This window comes from Drosophila suzukii, chromosome 2R (assembly GCF_043229965.1).
Source record: "Drosophila suzukii chromosome 2R, CBGP_Dsuzu_IsoJpt1.0, whole genome shotgun sequence".
In the NCBI taxonomy this organism is placed as follows: domain Eukaryota; kingdom Metazoa; phylum Arthropoda; class Insecta; order Diptera; family Drosophilidae; genus Drosophila; species Drosophila suzukii.
The window spans coordinates 4,524,079-4,544,692 of record NC_092081.1 but is presented as its reverse complement, the minus strand read 5'-3'; the positions used below and the strand labels follow the sequence as shown (position 1 = coordinate 4,544,692).

At 36.1% G+C, this 20,614-nt stretch overlaps 1 protein-coding gene across 1 annotated transcript in view; it reads left to right on the top strand.

Annotated features, from left to right (window-relative positions):
* The first annotated feature begins 1,800 nt into the window (after positions 1 to 1,800).
* mtt (mangetout) overlaps positions 1,801 to 20,614 on the top strand; it is a 99,507-nt gene continuing 80,693 nt past the window's right edge. The window contains exon 1 of the mRNA XM_065863332.2: positions 1,801 to 2,069. The gene's annotated coding sequence lies outside the window, so the exon portion shown is untranslated. The remainder of the gene's footprint in view (positions 2,070 to 20,614) is intronic.

Sequence of the window (20,614 nt, the reverse complement as noted above, 5' to 3'; positions counted from 1 at the left end):
GCAGCACTGTTGGCTCCAGCGAAATCGTTTGGCCATCAGAGGGCGTTAAATGTAGCACATAATAAGATTCTGGCAGCAGAACCGAGGAGCTCTACATGTGCGGACTCACAGTCCCGTGGACGGGGGCTGGGTTCAATTCCGGGCTTGCCTTTTAGCGCAATGCAATAAAACAGCATAAAAATGTTGAGCATGTGGCGCTTATTTATAGTGTACGCCCGGCAAATGTAGTTTGTCCTGGCAGGAGCGTGGACCGGTCGCCAGGGGGATGGGGACTGGGGACTGGGAACTGGGGACTGGGGGATCCGGATCTGGTAAGTCTCCGGATTGAACCTCAGCCACGCCCCTGGAACGGCTGGCTGTTCAAACATTTTTTTATGTGCTTTATACAAATGCCTTGTCTTTGTTGCCCATAGAGAGCATACGGGGCGCATACGCAACATTTGAGTGGCGCCACACAACAAGAGATTCCAATAAAAACAACAGCAGGAATGGCCATAATGAAGACTATCAGATGGGCATAAGCATCGGGGGAGGCGGGGATTGAAGCCATTGTGGCTTTTGTTCGGCCTTCAACGGGAGTTGGTCGCTGTTTGTTTTTCCGCTTTCATTCTTCTCAGTTCGAGCGGTTTGCCGGCGGATTCCGCTTTAAAGCCAAATGAAGTCAGCCGCCATTAGCCAAGTCAAAGACGACACATGCACTAAAGAAAATTAATTAACAGATCCGGTTTCTTGACCCAGATCTTCGTTCTTCGCTTGATTTGCTTTACTTAATTAATCAGCAGTCAAGTGTGGGAAACCGGATGGCCCGGGATGAGATGGTCCAGGGCGGATGCTGTCCACAGCAACCGAATGGCCTGACAATATTTTCCAATTAGACAGGAGGCCCATTTAGTTGGCTCTTTCGGGTGCATTCGGGTGTGAAATTATCGCTTGCAGTAAACAAGCTCTGGCAAACAATGAAATTCCTGTGAAAAAACCAAGGAAATGTCTTGAGCCCCTCAGCGTGCAAATAACGCCGTCAGAAACTATTAGTCATCTAAAAAGAGCTACCCCTAAAGCAAAGAAACTGAAGTGCTAGAACAAACAACATGTCTTATCCCATCACTTGTATGATACGCGTGAAATGACTTTTGTTGGGTGGTATATAGTAAACAATTTCAGAAATATTTAATATTAAAGGGGTCTCTATTTTCTAAGTGTATTTAATCAATATGCTGAAAAATTAACCGCGATAAATGGTTTTTAAAAAAAAGTTCCAAGTTTTTAGATTACTTTTAGATGGTCTTGGTGGAAAATGAATTGATATTAATTATATCAAATAAGTTTTGTTGATAGCTTCCAGCCAGAATTATAAAAAGAAATTCAGCTAGTTTCACTTAAAGCAGTTTAAAGCGTTTATTCCCGTAAAATGCTCATATGATATATTTTTTTTAGTAAATAAAAAAACACTCCTTTTCTGCAGGCACGACTGTGGAAAGGTGTATAAGATTTTGTATTTTAAGAAACTTGAACAACAAGCAATACATTTAAAACGTTTTAACAAAAGAACTTCACCAAACTCTATGGGATACAATTTTAAAAGACGTATTCAATAATGGGAACTATTTTTTCAATATCATAACTTTTCCAAAGAAATAAATGTTTGTATAGTCGGCTTGCCAAAGTACATTCTGTGTCTTTCTGTCATATCTCTTAAAAAAAGGTCGACAACCTTTTGATTTTACATGCGTAAATTGTACACTGATAATGCTGCTCATATAGATTAGACTGTGGTCGATCAGTTGGAGGCATAATGTCGGGCTATTAAGTACCAAAAGCGTGTTTCACTTTTACTCGGAGTCGAGACTTTAAAGTTTGTATAGTCATGGCGGACATAACGAACCAATAATAAGTCTGGGCAGTGAAAAATATTCACATAAATATTATTGATGTTAAGCTGAATGAAAAATACGTATTCCACTATTGGACTATACTGCGGTTTAACGGAGTAGATTGTCAGCAGATGAATCAGCGGTTCTATTCTATTTCGTAAAATAAACCGGACTAAGCGGCTTGCATATACTCCAGAGGTACTTTTCTTTATTTACTGGGATTTGTTGTTTCGCGGAAGTGGCAAAAAATGTGAATATGCACTGCTGACAGTTTCTCTGCAGTTTTGAGTCTTTTGTATTTACATAAAAATCACAAAAACCTAGGAAAAGATTTATGTCCCGGCTAAAGTCCAAATGGAAGTACGAAAAAAAGACAAATGAAAATTCCATAAACAAACAACCACTTGAGAAAAACGGACAAAAGAAAAAGGAAAATAAGCGGCAAGAAAAAGTTATATTTTTACGGTAAATAACTTTGCCCAGAGCTGGAAATAAAGAAAAATCGCAGCAGCAAAGGGGACAAAGACATTGCGCATACGCCATGTGGGATTGCAGGGTGCATGGCTTGAAAAATATGAGAGTGACAGGCGGAGGCGGGCTTTTCCGAATGGAAAGGATGAAAGGAGTGAAAGCCAGTTGCTAGCACAGTTTTATCCGAGCAAATAAGCCAGTGAAAAAATATGTAAATGAAGACATCGGCAGGCGAGTTTTTCCTTAATTATATATTTATTCTGACCTGACTCTAAAATTAACACAAAATTCATGTGCTGCACTAAGTTTTCCCACAACTTTTCCCCGCCTGACCGCCTTTGGTTAGCCCGGGGAAACACAATTTACAAATTGAATATCATTTTCGGGCGACAGATTCTTGGTAAAATAAACAAGCGTAAATAAGCTGATTACACGCATATTTGCATTTTTACAGCTCCATTCCGGCCACCTATAATCGTACCGAAATGTATTCAAATTTTTATCATATTTTAGTTCAAGTTTTCCTTCGCACTTTGACTCTTGTGATTGCTTTTTTATTTCCTCCCGTGCCCGAAGTATACTTTTGATATCAGCTCGATATTGGGCCGAAAATGAAATTCTCGCCGCAGGTGTAATATTTTTTCATTGTATGATTTAAATTCGGTTCTTTGGAAGTGCAAAGTCGGGGAGCAGTTATGTTGCGAGGTGGGTGCAGGTTGGCCCCTAATACGATTTCATTGTCGTTTGCCAGACCTTGGATATTTGCATATGGCGGGGGTTCGTTTGATTCCTATTTAAATACCGAGTGGGCTTTTAAGCATCTGCATGTTAGCGAAAACCCAATCACAGAAAACAAAATCGCAGTAAAAATATGCATTTAATAAATATTATACGTGGGATAGTTATAGTAAAAGGAATATTTAAAATATATTTCGAGTTTTTCATAGAACTATAATTTTTTGGTGTCAAACTCTAGGCTTTTAGATAAGAAAAGTTTCCAAATTTATTGCTTTGGGACGCTTCCGAAGTGATATTGGATGCGATATTAATGACGAAAGTTTTTAACGAAGACTTTTGCCCAATAAATATCCTTGGCACAGAGTTCGTTACTTGGGTCATATTTCTCGGAGTGTGCAATGTGAACTGCTCTCCCTTGATTACTCTTACCATTTTAAAACACAATCTTGGCTGAGTTTATAACCGGGCCTAAAGCATTTGCATAATATGCTTGTGTACTGGACAAAAACGGTCAAAGACTCGAGCTTATTACCATTTATTTTGACCAACGGAATCGCACAAACAAATTCGATCTGAAGAGCAGCTCCTTTGGAGGACAAGGTTAAAGAAACTATGTCGGCAGACAAACTTGGTTCAAAAGTTAAACGAGGCGACAGAGTCACAGACGTCTATGGAGAAAAAGAAAAATAAAGAAAATGCCGAAAGTCGTGCATGGCATGAAAAAAAACTTTCACTATGAACTCTGCAGCAGACAAAGAAGACATTTTCTGAAAGTCCCGGAATTGGGAGGGAGAATTATTTGCGAGCCCTGTGAAGCATGTAAATTTCCTTTAAGCTGGATTTTATTAAATTGTTTGTGTCGCTCTTAGCATTACGAGAATTTTATTCGCGTGATGATTTGCATGATCTATGAGCCGGCTGATGGCTGCTGCTAAAAAGTGTTTAAGCATCTTATTCCCCGCCCCTGTGACTTCTCTTCAATTGCTTTCCGGGGAATGGCAAAGGCGTCCTTAATTTCGCCAAAATGTACTGCGTCAGATGGGGCCACGTACTGAACTCGAACTGAAAGTGTGCCGCATCAACATGTCATCTGGGCCGAGTCTCACGTTTGAGCCAAGTGCGTGATGAGCTTTTCCCCTTTGGGTTCCGAAAGGTTTTAGTTTCCGTTTGGCCTCCGTTTCCTCGTTTTGCAGCACACTGCCAGCGGGGGCCATAAATCTCGGCCGAATTGCATTTGAGAGTAGGCCGCCTCTTTTGTGGTCAGCGAGCTGGATCCGAGGTCTCTGATTCAAAGTCCACCTTTGTCATGTGTCAACCGGAGTTAGTCCGTCACATCTTTACAACAAGTTGGTCTGAAATCTACGAGCACTATGTGCTCCATCGTGGCGGCTCGAACGGCCCTCAGCGATCCCAAAGGGTTAAGCCTTTAAAGACGGCAAAACATTTTATTTGTCGTTTCTTGGAATTAAAGAGCTTAAGGCGATTAGAAAAGCCAGCTATGCACAAAGAGAAATACATCGAAATTGTTATTTATTTTGGGACCTTTACACTATAACATAATCTAGGGATGAATTCCTTAAAATTTTTTTTTTTTTTTTTTCTAATACTACAATTTTTTTTTCAAGATAGTGAAACTCAGTTCTCTTTTTTGTATAGGGTTGTAGAGTAAAAAGGTATTTCGTCGAAAAGTACGAAAGTACATAGCGGAGTCGAACTAGCCTTGTCCTTCTGTCCATCCGTCTGTATGAACGCTGAGGTCTCGGAAGCTGTAAAAGCTAGAAAGTTTACATTGCATGCAGGTTCTAGAGAATCTTGCGCAGTCGGCAGTGAGCAGCACTCTAACGCCCACAAGCCGCACCCACATTTTCAGAGATAAAATTTTTAATAAATATTATTTTTTTTTAATTTTCCTACAGGCATGCCGAAAATTTTTGAAATCTGATTATTAGTTAGTAGTTATGAACTTACTCCCGTGTCTTGCAAGAGATAGATAAAATGAAAAGTGTACAATGTAAAAAATTAAAGTAGATAAAAATGTAAACATCGATGACTTTTCTCCTCTACTCAGAGGTGCATATATTTATTCTGAAGTTGGTTAGCTGAGTAAAGGGTATTTGTTAGTCGAGGTATTTCACTCGATTAAAGCGTTTTCTCTTCTTGAAGGCTAAAATGTTCAATATGTTAAATAAAGTATAAAATTCAATTACATTTCTGCAAGGAAATTTTCAATGTAACACATCAACATTTCTCTCTGTGAAGTATTTGGGTTGGATATTATTTCCCGCATTCACATGCAAATCATATGCCTGCCAAGCTCAGACATAAATTAAATGCATACGCGCCGAGCCAGGCAGGCATGGGAGAACAAATTAGATGATTATTTGCCAAAAATCACATTAGCCACAAATAAACAACTTATGGGTAAGCACAGGAAAATAGCCCACATAGTCGGGAGTAAAATGCTTGTGCGTAAATTACGTAGATTTCCTGCAACTTAATTTATGTTTGCATGGCGACAGGCAGACAAACATTTCCCAATAGCATTTACTTGGGCGCACACGAGCTTCGCAAATATCGAGCCTGCCACACTTATCGGGCGCATAAATTTCGCCATGCTGACAAATTAAAGGTCATGTTTGCATTTCAGGTATGTAAGTACAGGGCCACTCAGGATAGCAGGCTTGAATTCTTTTAAGAAATGTAAAAAATCGATGGTTCCTAACAAAATATACACAAAAACAAATGAGATCGTTTATTTAGTCAAATACGTTTTTATTTAATCATATTCGTGTTAAATTAGTTTCCATTGAGTTTTTTAAATAAATGAATGCATTTTTCCATCAGTTTTAAGGCATCTTCTTCTTTCTGTTCAAAATGTATACACCTGCAAGTAAACCTACAATCAGAAGGGGAATTCTGGAGGAGGAAGAAGAAACAACTACATCTTCAACAACTACATCTGCAACAACTACATTAAAAAGAGAAATTCTGGAAGAAGAATCAACTACAACAACATCTTCAACAACTACATCTGAAACAACTACAAACCCACCTAATCTTTTTGATTTTAATAGCGAAAATTCAAATGTTGATTAAATAGAAAATAAAAACATAGGAGATGAAAAATCGCAAAAAATATTTATGGGTATAAATGACAGTGAGGCAGCATTTGAAAACGTAAGTCGAGCACCTATAATTAGTAATACATCACAAGAATTAGTGTTGGGGATCAGTGATAGTGATACAGAATTTGAAAGTGTAAGTCGGGTTCCAATAAAAAGAAACACTACTCAAAAATGAAAAAGCACTGAAAACATACACAACTCACAAATCGAATTCACAAAGAGAGGTATAATAGAGAAGTTTAGGCAAAAATTAGTTGAAAATGAAAGGAGAATAGGAGGGCATATGGATTTAGGAAGAAGGGGTCTAAACAGATTCTTTACCGTCCAATACAAAACTGCTACAGTAGGAGTTAAATGTCATTACAATAATATATATAGAAGAACACATTCTAGGCGAAGTTTAAGTAAATCTAAGCGTATGAATTTAAAATATTTATCTAATCGCCACCGCCACCAAAAATCTAAACGCAATACTAATACCCCCTTAGCAACTTTAAGAATAAATTGTTTTGAATTTGCAGAAGTTTTATCCCAAACAGTAATTAATGCAGAGAGACGAAAAGATAGGATTGTCTATGAAAAAATATCAAAGGATGCTGATCTTCTCTCCAAACAAGAGAGTAAAAGAGAAGAGATAGAAGAAGAAGAAACAGGTTATCTTAGTGATGGTCCACAAATCCATGAAATTGAAATCGATGAAGCAGAAAGAATGAATGGAGTATATTTAAGAAAGAGAAATTTAGCAGCTCAAATGATGGTTGAATATTTAAATAAAAAAGAAAGTCAGATTAGCACAGATAAAATACCAATTAACGATATTAACGATTTCAAAATAACTAATAGTGATATTATATCATAATCTGATTGAGTAGGGAAATATGTTTGTTTTTACAGAATATAAAAATAGAAGATGAAAATAATAATTCGAGTAAATTAAAAAAAGGTGAGTTTAATATATATATAATAATATTTTTATATACTAAAATATTAATATTTTCAGAATTTCAAAGCATTTATAATAAAGTTTAAAATAATATTTCGGGTGGGTTACGAAACGTTAGTTGAATACATATATAATAATATTTTTATATACTAATAATATTTATATTTTGAACTTTTTTATAAAAGTTTTGAAATTCTGAAAATATAAATATTTTAGTATATAAAAACATTATTATATATGTATTCAACTCACCTTTTTGTGCTCCATCCGAAATATTATTTCATTTTTTTTATTAATGTTTTGGATCTCTGAAAATATAAATATTTTTAGTATATATAAAAATATTATTTTGTATATATATATTAAACTCACCTTTTTTTAGTTTACTCGAACTATTATTTTCATCTTCTTTTTTTATATTCTGAAAAAACAAACATATTTCCCTACTCAATCAGATTATGATATAATATCACTATTAGTTATTTTGAAGTCGTTAATATCGTTAATTGGTATTATATCTGGGCTAATCTGACTTTCTTTTTTATTTAAATATTCAATCATCATTTGAGCTGCTAAATTTCTCTTCCTTAAGTAGAACCCATTAATTCTTTCTGCTTCATCGATTTCAATTTCATGGATTTGTGGACCATCACTAAGATAACCTGTTTCTTCTTCTTCTATCTCTTCTCTTTTACTCTCTTGTTTGGAGAGAAGATCAGCATCCTTTGATATTTTTTCATAGACAATCCTATCTTTTCGTCTCTCTGCATTAATTACTGTTTGGGATAAAACTTCTGCAAATTCAAAACAATTTATTCTTAAAGTTGCTAAGGGGGTATTAGTATTGCGTTTAGATTTTTGGTGGCGGTGGCGATTAGATAAATATTTTAAATTCATACGCTTAGATTTACTTAAACTTCGCCTAGAATGTGTTCTTCTATATATATTATTGTAATGACATTTAACTCCTACTGTAGCAGTTTTGTATTGGACGGTAAAGAATCTGTTTAGACCCCTTCTTCCTAAATCCATATGCCCTCCTATTCTCCTTTCATTTTCAACTAATTTTTGCCTAAACTTCTCTATTATACCTCTCTTTGTGAATTCGATTTGTGAGTTGTGTATGTTTTCAGTGCTTTTTCATTTTTGAGTAGTGTTTCTTTTTATTGGAACCCGACTTACACTTTCAAATTCTGTATCACTATCACTGATCCCCAACACTAATTCTTGTGATGTATTACTAATTATAGGTGCTCGACTTACGTTTTCAAATGCTGCCTCACTGTCATTTATACCCATAAATATTTTTTGCGATTTTTCATCTCCTATGTTTTTATTTTCTATTTGATTAACATTTGTATTTTCGCTGTTAAAATCAAAAAGATTGGGTGGGTTTGTAGTTGTTGCAGATGTGGTTGTTGAAGATGTTGTTGTTGTTGTTTCTTCTTCCAGAATTTATCTTTTTAATGTAGTTGTTGCAGATGTAGTTGTTGAAGGTGTAGTTGTTTCTTCTTCCTCCTCCAGGATTCCCCTTATCATTGTAGGTGTACTTGCAGTTGCTGTAGTTGTTGCAGATGTAGTTGTAGTTCATGTTGTTGTTGTTGTTGCTGTAGTTGTTTCTTCTTCAACTGTGCTTGCACTTGTACTTGTTGTTAAGTCTTTTTCATTAATGCTACTATTAATAGCATTACATATTTTAATATCGAGTTCACTTTTTAAGTTTGTTTTCTCAGTTTCATCACTTGTCTTGTTTATGAGATCCATTAAAATATGGCTATCCTCTAGGATCTCAAATTTTAAGTTAATTTTAATGATTTTTTTTATATTTTGGAACATTGAGATATTACCCGATCGAATTATTGGAAGTCGACGGGTTTTCCATAAAAGTCAGTTTATTGGGGAGTGGTATCATTTTCACAATCGAATTAAAGAGGTAAAGTATTAAGAAAAAAATGTATAAAAACCGTCATTTTTTTTGTTTTTTCACAAGCGAACAAACGAACGAATGAGCAAACGATACCGAAATTGAGTTGCGTGAACGAATAGATGAAGACTGAATACTTTTTGAAAATCTTCCCCCCTTTATAGCCACCAGATGTGTATATATAAATATATATATACATGAGTTGATTTCTATGCTTCCACATGTTGTTTTTGTGAATCCCACTATCTTTTGATTTGAAAAAGTCTACAGTCTTATCTGTACATGCCCTTTTAGTCTAGCGATACGCACAAGCTCATAATGAAGTTCCGTTCAAATTCTTATCTGTACATGTTCTTTTAGACTAGCCACACACACAAGATCATAATGAAGTTCCGTTCAAATTCTTATCTGTACATGCTTTTCTTCAGACTTTATAAATAGAAATTGTGCGTGTGAAGAAACATAGTTTGATTTCACGCATTGGCGTCAATGCCTACATTTTAGTTGTTCTATGCTTCCACTTGTTTTTTATAGAATTTCGTTTTTATGAATCCAACTTTCTTCTGATTTTGAAAAGCCTAGCCAACGCAGAAGCACATAATCATCTTTTTGTTTCATAATCTTTTCAACAAGATAAGTATTAGGGAATTTTGTTTTTTTAATTTCTTGTTTATAGAAACCATATTGAACTGGATCACCCTTCAAGTCCTCAAGTAAATATGTGGTGGGTGATGTATTTTGTACTTTCCGAATTCGAAAAATTTCCGTTGTCCAGTTTTGGGATATAGCCTTTTTCAAAGACATGTTTAAATTTACTTATTCGTACATGATGCCCCTCTTTAAAGTCCCCATTTGTAAATATTTTTAGATGATTGTATGATCTCATCAAAATCTGTTTGTCATTTTTAGCATTAACATCAATGGGCTTCATTTTAATCGTTCTATGCTTCCTGTTATTATAATTATTAACCAACTCTTTATATATTTGAAGCCAAGTATATTTTCCATTAAAACTAGACTCACGCCACATAAGTTCTTTTAATGTTCTATTAAAACGTTCCACAATAGATGCTTTAAGAGTACTAAATATTGAGTAATGATTATTTTCATATCTTTTCATCAATTCTCTAAATTGTTTATTATAGAATTCATTTCCATTATCTGTTTGTAAATTCTTTGGTACTCCACGACCAGATATTATTATTTTTATACCCTTGCAGAGGGTATATTGATTTCAGTCAGAAGTTTGCAACGCAGTGTAGGAGACGTTTCCGACCCCATAAAGTATATATATTCTTGATCAGCATGACTAGACGAGTCGATCTAGCCATGTCCGTCTGTCCGTCCGTTTCTACGGAAACTAGTCTCTCAGTTTTAAGTCTTATATCTTTTGCAAATAGTATATAAGTCGGAACCAGCCGGGTCGGACAACTATATCTTATAGCCCCCATAGGAATAATCGTGAAAAAAATTTTTAAAAACTATATCTTGTGTGTTTTTTAACATATAACCTCCTATGCTTGGAAATATCATTTTTTAATTAGTTTGGAATTTCGAAATAAATTTTATCAAAATCGGAAGACTATATCATATAGCTGCCATAGGAACGATCGGAAAATTGGTTGGAAAATAATATGAAACAAATTATAGCTTCTGTGTTTTTTAACATAAAACCTCCTACGCTTGGAAATAACATTTTTTAATTAGTTCTGAAATTTGAATTTAATTTTATCATAATCGGACGACTATATCATATAGCTGCCATAGGAACGATCGAAAAAGTGGTGGGAAAATAATATGAAACAAATTATAGCTTCGGTGTTTTCTGGCATATATACTATTGGAAATACCATTTTTTGTATTTTTAAAATTAATAAATATAACTGCAAGGGTATAAAAGCTTCAGCTTGCCGAAGTTAACTTCCTTTCTTGTTTCCATTGCTTTTGTAACTTCTCCTGCATTTTTTGATTTTATTACTTCACCCCATCCATATTTAGAAAACGTATCTATTACTGTTAACAAATACCTATAGCCTTTATCTGATGATGCATATGCCCCCATTTCAACCGAATCAGCCTGCCAGCTCTGATACTCTTTTATTTCGTAGTTGAAATGATTTAGTTATAGTTTCCATTTGTTGTGATTTCGCTTGATTAATTTTATCATCTAATCATTTCCATTTACTGGTTTTGAAGAGTTTTTAATTTTTTTTTTCTGAACATTTATGTGACGATCAGTGTCTAGATATATAACTGTTACTGTGTTTATGCGATGCCGAATTCACGCTTTCATTTCGCGATTTCAGCAGATTCGTGGATGCATAAACACCATTTCGTGAATTCGGCAGCACACGAAAGTTGACTATGAATTCAACCTGAAAGCGTGAAATGGTCACAATTAAACTACGGTAACTCTATACAATTACCGGAGTTGCCAGATCGATATAAATATATAAATACACCTTACATTTAACCAATTTATTTTTCATTCAGTGCCAATAAAAACTAGTTTTCATCTTTTATTTGACGGTAGAAAAAATGTTATACTGGCTTGCACACACTTTATCTTTAATACTAGCAAGATTCATTCATGTGAATTGAAAAAAATTATCGGTTTAATAATCGCTAACTCCTTTTTCTACCGGTCCGGCATCTCTGTCAGCTGAGATTTATAAAATGCATGAATTCGGCCGCGTCGCATAAACAGGAGCAAATTTTATTTCACGCTTTCAAGAAATCATGAAACCCTTAGCATAAACATAGTATGTAAGACTCTCAACTTCTTTTTTGAAAAGCGAGGAAAAATCTCTATTATTTGAAAAGCGACCAAACTTGTCAATAGACTTTTCACTATTAAACAAAATGAGAAAATGTTTTCTATTTTATTAATATATTATTTTTCCTTCCTGCAATTCTTCTATTATTGAAAGAATTTCATCAGTATGGTTATTATTACCAGCAGCTCTTGATGCCATTAAGAGTTGCAATCTTTCAACAAGTTCATTAACATTATCCCAATATACATAGTTCGGTGGTATTTTCTCATATACCCAGAACCAGTATATTCTTCATTTACTGAAGATAATATTAATGGTTTAATAATTGAAGAATATTTTTTAGAACGATTTCCTTTATTTGACCATCTGGTTGATAGTTTCTTTTGTGAGCACTTATTTCAATTAAAATTTTTTTATATGATTCTAAATCATTCTTAGTTTAATCCTTAAAGAGTATAGACCTGGTGGTAGAGTCCATAAATTTTCACTTCCTAATTACCCAACATTAAAATATTATTTTCTTCTCTTGGTCCATAACTATTGTCTAAAATCTTTTCTTGATTTAACTGATTAATGCTGAGATTGTACTTCACCCCGGTTTCTTCATATACACTTTCATTTAAATCATCTGTGTGAGACTGTTGTGAAACATCGGATTCATCTATAAGAGACTGTTGTGAAAAAGCATCAACATAAGCATCACTCTCACTATCACTTTCGATTACTCTCTCGTGTACCCTTTTTTTACTTTTAGGTACTCTTATTTTCTCTTTCTTGAACTTAGTCTTAATACCATGTGTATCATTAATATATTCTTTTTTATTTAATTATTTTATTTTTAGTGAGTAATTCATGTAAAGGTTCTATAATAGGTTTAAAAGTTTTCTCCAAATTTGATACGTTCTCATTTTGTATTTGTTTTAATTCATCAAATTTTCTTTTTAATGAATTTCTACTTTTCGTCAACTGATCTAAAAGTTTACGCTTCGTTGTTGTTGTTTTCTCTGATACTCATGTGCTACTGGGAAAAATGTAGTATAATTTAAATATTTATAACAAAGGGTTTGAGTTTGATAAAATTTTATTTTTATTTTTATTTATCAAAATAGATACATTAATAATTTTAAAAATGAATACATTTCAAGCTTTTTTTAATTCTAAATAGAGGTTGTTCCTTTTAATAACACAAATAAGGAGGAACGCTATAGTCGAGAACCTCGACTATCAGATACCCGTTACTCAGCTAAAGGAACCAAAGGGAAATGGAGATAGTCAAGCAGCAAAGCGAGGTTGAAATGCGCCACCTACCGACGGTAGACAGATTTAAGCGTTATGGGCGTTAGAGTGGGCGTGGCAAACTTTTTTTTGTATCAATGACGAGAACAAAACGTTTCAGTTACTATTTTTATTCTAACACCAAAACTGTATAAGCCACAGTTGTGGGTGGTTTGTGGGCGTTAGAGTAACGGGTATAATACAATTCTAGGGCGTTGGCGCGGCACACACTAACGATCCCAGCGCCACCTAGCGAAGTGTAGCTATACCACTGACCATGCCAAAGATGATTGACTTAATTAGTCATAACTTTTAATATAATATGTAATTGATACGATTCTCAGCATTTATAAAGGTATTGATTAATAAGATTAATTTAAATTCACATTGAAACAAAATCTAGAAAAAGGTGGGAGCCAGCTTAGTCCCAACTATCTAACTTTTAAAGTTTTCGAGATCTCATCGTTTATACGGACAGACGGACATGGCTAGATCGACTCGTCTAGTCATCCTGATCAAGAATATGTATTCTTTATAGGGTCGAAACGCTTTAATATAGGTAATAGATTTACATAACACATTTCCCTAAGATATGAAAACCAATGCATGCTAATTTTGAAATAGGCCGGAAACCCGGCTAAGACCTCGGATAAAACCGGTTTTGCACCTTAGCTATTATGCTCAAATGTTAATTAGAGGTTTGGCTCAGAGCTAATGGCCTATATCTCAGAATCTCGGTCGGCATGGGAGAGACGAACACCTTGTAACTAATTATATGTTGTGGTTGTGGGAGGACTGTAATTAGCCAATAGTTTGAACTTGTTGTTAAGTATGAAAATGTGGAAACTCTCACCTCCGGAAGTTGCTAATAAAAAATGTAAAAGTAGGGTCTAGCATTGTTTTATGTCCGTAGAAGGCAGCATACAAAGTACGAACAAGAGTAATTGCGGCAACTAAGCAAAGACATTGTAGCTTTTGCCCCTTGGCATTGCATTAAAAAGGAGTGAAAAGTTTTTCCTTATTTGCGACTTTATCATAGTTAGGGCAAAAAGTGACAATTGACTGCCGTTGAGCGGATTACAGTCGCATATAACGCACAAATGGCATTCGCAATGCCAACAAAATGTCAGACAAAAGTCAAGAGAGTTGAGAAAATAGAAGAATAAATAAATCAGTTTGCAGGAGCAAAAACTTCACGAACTACAAATATTTTTCAATGGTAGAGCTTCTACACACAAAAAAATGTTGTTGGTAAAATTACCCCATGCGGAGAACGTTGTACTAAAGAAAATAGTACTTATCTGTTACAATTAGTTGTAAATGTCTTAGTGTAGTTAAAAGACTATGAACATAGTTACGTTTTCGTGATAAGTGTTGTTAATTAATATAAAAGTATGGAACAATGACTTTAAAAATGTATCCAATGTGTTGCTTATAATTGCAACCTATACTTGACTTAAAAATATATTTTCAGTGTAAAGTCTTTTTTATACTTTTAAACTAGCTGGAAATCAAGTGCAACCCATACCCTTAAAATTGTAGAATGAACTTGCTTTAATAAATGAACATTCTATAATCACCTTTTTAATATTTTGTTTATATAATAATTTTACAGTGACTCATAGTGACTATGTTCCATGTATTGAACCCATTTACTATAAAAAATAGTTTGTAAACAACTACTTTCTGCAGCAACCCTATCGCTTAAGTATAAAGTAAGAGGAACTATTTCATTGGTCAAATTGGCAATTCTATGGGCTTAACCATTATATTGGTCAATCGAAAGAATTGGACTTTTTGTGTGCATAGTCGTTTAAATTGAAATGAAAGTTTTATAAACCACTTGACTTGTCCCCCTTTAAATGAGGCCAAGTCGTAAATTTATGCAGTTTTTCAGATTAAAATTCCCCTTACAATGTTGAGTTTAATTTCCCGGCAAGTGAGCCGTTAATTGGATAACATTATGGGCTTCTAGGACTGGCCATTGTAATAACCACCAACCGATTTCCAGCTTTAATTAATTCATTTTATTGCCGGCTTTCCTTTCACCTGAAAATTAATGGATCCTGAGACGACAGAAAGATCCAACGAAATGGGTAAGGTCGACAGGGAACGTATTTTTACCATTTTATGCCGCACAATTAAAATACAATTCATTTGAAGGCTTTCTCGTGGCTCTTTTCCGCTTACTTATGTCGTTTGCTGGCCACCATCCCCCAAAATTCTGGCTGTTTTCAATGAAGTTGCGTTCTCTGCTGTTTGTCCTTTGGTTTATTGCTATGACAACGCGGCGGCTACTTGATCTCCATAAATTGGCCCGCCCCACGACTTTAATTAGTTTGTCAGGGCCTGGGCTCTGATTTAAAAGCAATTAAACAACGGAGCCCATTAACCGGACGCCTCCTCTTAAAGTTGCCCAAGACCTTTATTTAAGATTCAAAATTTGGCACTTTTAAATTGTCATCAATAATTTAGATTAGCTTTTTTTGGTCGTAATAGCTTTTTTCATAATTTCTTAAAGTAAAGTTAAGAGACTAACATCTACCTTTGAGTAAGAAATCATGTTTTTACCTTTCTTACACTTTTATTTGCAGTCTTTTTTCCTTTGATCAGTTTTTCCTTGTTTTTGTGGTGGTGATGTCCGTATTTGCGTTGTATTGGAATTCTGCAATCTGTTTGGCTCAAAAGAACTTGTGTCATATTCAGAACCGAAAAGTCAGAAAGGCGCAAAAAGTCCAGAGAAAAGTTTATGAAACAATTTTTTAGCAGAGCACAGAGAGAAAAAGGGCAATTTTAATTGTGAATTAAAAACAAAATTAAATAGTTGAACGAAAAAGAAGCAACAAAAAATAAATCTTTAAGAAAAACTTAGTTTAAATGTACATTTAACACAAAAAAATATACCCTTAATAGTTGTAAAATTTTCAAAACACTGTTTAACCATTTGATAACATAAACAAATATTGCTACAAAAAAATTGATTAAGGCGTACTGCCTGTCACACAAAGATGTATGTTGTTGCAGGAATGCAGGAGAATCTACACGTCGCTTGCTTCTAATTAAACCCCTTTTCCTAGGTATTCCCCATTGCATATTTAAAATTGCCATAGAAAAACGCACAGACTGAATGCCTTCTTGTTGCCGCTAACATTTTGTTCCGACGTCAGGGAAAACAACAGCTTTCGACAATATGTTGACACACATTTTTGTACCCAGCCCGCCGTCGGCAGAAATGCTCTGGGATCCAGCCGATGTGGCATTGTGTTTGGAGCAAACGAAAGCAGGGGCGGGGAATGGGGGCTGCAGTGGGGTTTTAGTGGGGTCAGCCCCCGGTGCCGACAACCCCCTCAGAACATCTCGGCACTTGTTAGTGGCCATGCAGTGCGGCTTATGCAGTCAACCATTGCGAGCTTGCTCCCGAATTGCATGCCATATTTGCCTTCCACTTTGACATATGCAAATATTTCCTTTGCCTTCGGTTTTACTTTTGCTTTTACTTTCACTTCTGCTTTCTCCTCGCTCCGTTGGCTCTTGGACGAGTGCGAATTGTCAGCTGGCTCCCCGATTTGCAGCTTGTCTCATTTCCATCAGGCCGCCCCAGCATCCCCATATCTCAAGTCCACACCATCGTATCTCGCGCTTTAAGATGGCCGTTAAAGCCGTGGGACTGTTGGAACCCACTGAGCACTCTGTTTATGGGACGCAATAAATCCCTGGCTCATTGCCATCGCTTTGCCTGTCTTGCTGCAACACCAGCAGTCACATTATGACTGCCAGCCAATACAGTGGCCACTCCCAAGCTCAAACTCCTTTCAAATAAATTATATTGTTTTTAACCGAAGGAGAACAATGGTGGTCTTCCAAAAACGTGTTCAGCTCATTTCATCTTAAAAGTATGCACTTCACATATTTTTATAAGGACTATTCGAAATAAATATTGGAATTACTTAAATTGAGTACTTCGCCAAGCAACAAATATACCTAACTCAGTATTTCAATGAAAAAATCTTTATAATGTTATTATGATTTTAGAAATGGCTTTAATATCCTTCGATTAAAACGTTATATCTCCAGTTGTAGCGAACTGGTTGCCTTAATATGATTATGTGATTCAGGTCCCCTTACTGAACATAACTGAAAATATTAATAAACAAAGTGAAACGTGTAAAACACTTAAAGATCGGATTGAAAAGCATACCATTTTGTAACAAGCAAAAAACATACATTATGCCTTAGAAACTTTTCGCACTGGAAGTTTCTTTCACATTTTTGCCAGGTGTGTTCTGCGCCCGAAGTCTTTGTAAATGGAACTTTAAATGTGTCAGCAGCTACAGAAGTTTGACTGCTTTTAAACGGCACGGCAAGTTTTTGTGGTTTCAATTTGTACTCTGGCCACAAGCCACGGGGCAGCCCAGAAGTGTGAAGCAGAATGATTTCCTCGGTGTTGCAGGAACTTAATTGAATACTTCGGTCGGCAAGATTCTTCCGAGATTACGCTGCAGTTTACCGAAACCTAAGTGTTGTCCTTCGTGGGAAGTTCGATTATTAGTTTTCTTGCTTCGAGCTGCAGCATAAAAATAAATGGCAACAATAGCCCGGAAAAGCATGAGGCCAATAAAAGTTGAAGTATGAAACATAAATATTTCATTTCTTCATAGAGGAGTTGGGATACTCCCATGGAAAATATGTTGGCCATATAAGCTCGATTCTGTGGCTGTGTGTCGCTGCCATGAAAGGAAAGTGGCCAATGGTCCGACGTTTAGCTCATTTATCACGATTTAGTTTAAAGAAGTGCTGCCAGCTGCAAGCCGAAATCAATTGATGCTTGTTTCCCATTTCTTGTGGTATCTTTTTATACCAAATGATGAATTTGCGCTGCGGGAGCAATAAAAACGTAGCCGATTGGAACTCGAAAAAAATTCGCTAAACTGATAAATGACAAAGTTGCAAACAATCTTCGAGTGACAAATGAAAGTAAAATATCCAAAGCCCTTGAGCGATTCTGCTTAGTTTGTACATATTTTACGGCTGCCGAGCAAACCAATTAAAGGAATGTAGAACAATTTTTCGCGCATTTGTGCAACTTTAAATCGTTTTGCTTTGTTAACCCTGGAAACTATGTTGCCAGTACGTAAAGCCTTTTCATGTTAGCACTGTGCAACACGATTGCCCCCAGCGGAGAAAAGTCAAGCAGTCACAAAATGAAAATGACTGCACTTTCCCCCTAATTTCCCCGCCAGCCATCCAATATAGTCCAACACCCGGCACAATGGACAACAGTCGGAAAGCCATTGGCAGGATTGCTTTGGATCTTAACGGGCCAAAAACACAGCTCGACGGTTGGCAGTTTGGTTTTTTAAAGCCAAGAATAATGCATTGTAGTGAACTTGGCACGGTTTTTTCGGAGAAGGTTGCATTTGTTCACCGACCTTGACATTACGGGGAGGATGGAATTTCCCGCTGCTAATTATATTAATTGTAAAATTTTTTAGTTTCCTTTTGCATACGAAAACTTTTTCATTCGCGCATCCGCAAAGTTGGAACTTTACAAATGGTAATTTCCTTTGTAGCATATTTTCTATTCTGACTTGTTAAAACAATAAAACACTTGTCTTTATTAAAAAAGTGAGCAAAATAAGTGAGTGCAAACTTTTATTGCCTGGGATTATGAGGGACTGCACACTTAATCCCAATTCGTACAGACGACTCGTGGTCGGACAAGGAATATACATATGAGGTTCTGAACGAATTTGCCACATTTTTGTTTGCCGTTTTAGTTGATGGAGAAAGAACTGAACCTGTCATCCTCTAACCGCAATGTGTATGGGTTAATACCGCAGTTTTTATGGGGAAAAAGCTAGTTTCATCGCATGAAATTCCCTGAAATGACAGTTTTGTCATTTTTTAATGCTAGCCAAAAGTCTAGTTGGCATCCGAAAACGACCAACTTTGTGGATTGAATCCAGGATTTTGGGACGGGGGACTCGCATACCCGTACAGTGCCTGACAAAGCATTCGGCCAGCAGTTCAAAAGTCAGCCATTATTTTCGCTTTTTACAGCTCGCAACAGCTCAGCAATTTGTCAGGCTAACGCGTCGCCAATTGACGCCATTTTTTTATGATGCCCCGTTTTTATGCTGGCCCTTCGGGTGTGGATCCTGGCCTGGATATGGATATGGATGCGGATGGGCATGGGGATGTGCCGGGTGGAGGAGCAGCTGGTGCCGGAATGGAATGCCAGCGTGGCAGAATGTAATCGGACAATGGCAACTTGCCAGCAGCGGAAAAGGGAGAATATGGATCAAGGGTTCGCTTCAGTCAATCAGCAGGGCCGACAAAGCGGAAGCTTATCTCGGAAACACTAAGCAGCCAGCAGTAAGCAGTAAGCAGTAAGCAGTGTGGAATGCCTTCTGAGGGCCCATTTGCATGCCAACCTATTGGAGGGCAGGCTACCATGAAAATAATTTCCCCGGCGTGTCAGTGGGTGTGCCGATAAATGTCAAAACATGCCAATATGCGAATTTATATTTCCATATTATACATCCTTATCTTATCCTATTTTCCCCGCCCCATTCTTTTTCATTTTTTGTCTGGAAGTGCGAGAGCGCTGCACACAAAAGAGTCACACATGAGTGCTCGACAGCCGACTGCAGTCGACAGTTGGAAGCTGAATGGCACTATTCATGCTCGTTATATATGCCAGTTTATGTCTACACTCGAGGGAAAAACGTATATAATTCCACACCAGAATGACTAGAATTCTTGATTCAAGAATGGTTTTGTCCTGAACTGGCTGTCCTGAAAGTGGTACATATGTTCTTGAATCAAGAAAATCTTGTTCTTGTCTAAAATCAATGAGGGTGGTTCGATTTGTAGTTATAAATATTTACTTGGGAATGCGCAGTCTTAGATTCGATATCAAAAAATACAGTTCATGGCCCCTTACTTATCAGAAGGGTTGTTGTTGCCTTGCGTAAATATAGAAAATATTCAGAGCCAATCTATAAGAATTATTAACAAGCTAAATATCAAGAGTTTCCTTTTTGTTTTAAATGGCTTAAATTAAGTTGAATTTTTTTTGAATTAAGAATGTACTTTATTGAGCATGGTCCAAATAAATTTTGAGATTATATTTTGTTGTTCCGCTCACAGATTTTCCTTTGCGAATTTTGTATAACATAATACTACAAATATGATCTTTTTCATTGTCCATCCTCAATGCGTCTTTAAGCAACACACAAAATGGGTTGGGTTTATACCTGATTGACAGATTGATTGATTGGCACATCTCCCAATCGGAATAGGGCAGGAACTCTTGCCCTCAACCAATAGAATGTCTTTATTCAAGAAAACTTAACTTCTTGACTTATTTTTACGGCAATTTTTTTTGTGAAATTTTTTTGTTGATTCTAGAATTTTCTCTGTGTGTAGCTTCTCGACAGCCCGGCAAACAAGCACCTAGCTCATAAAGGCCATTCAAACACTTCGGG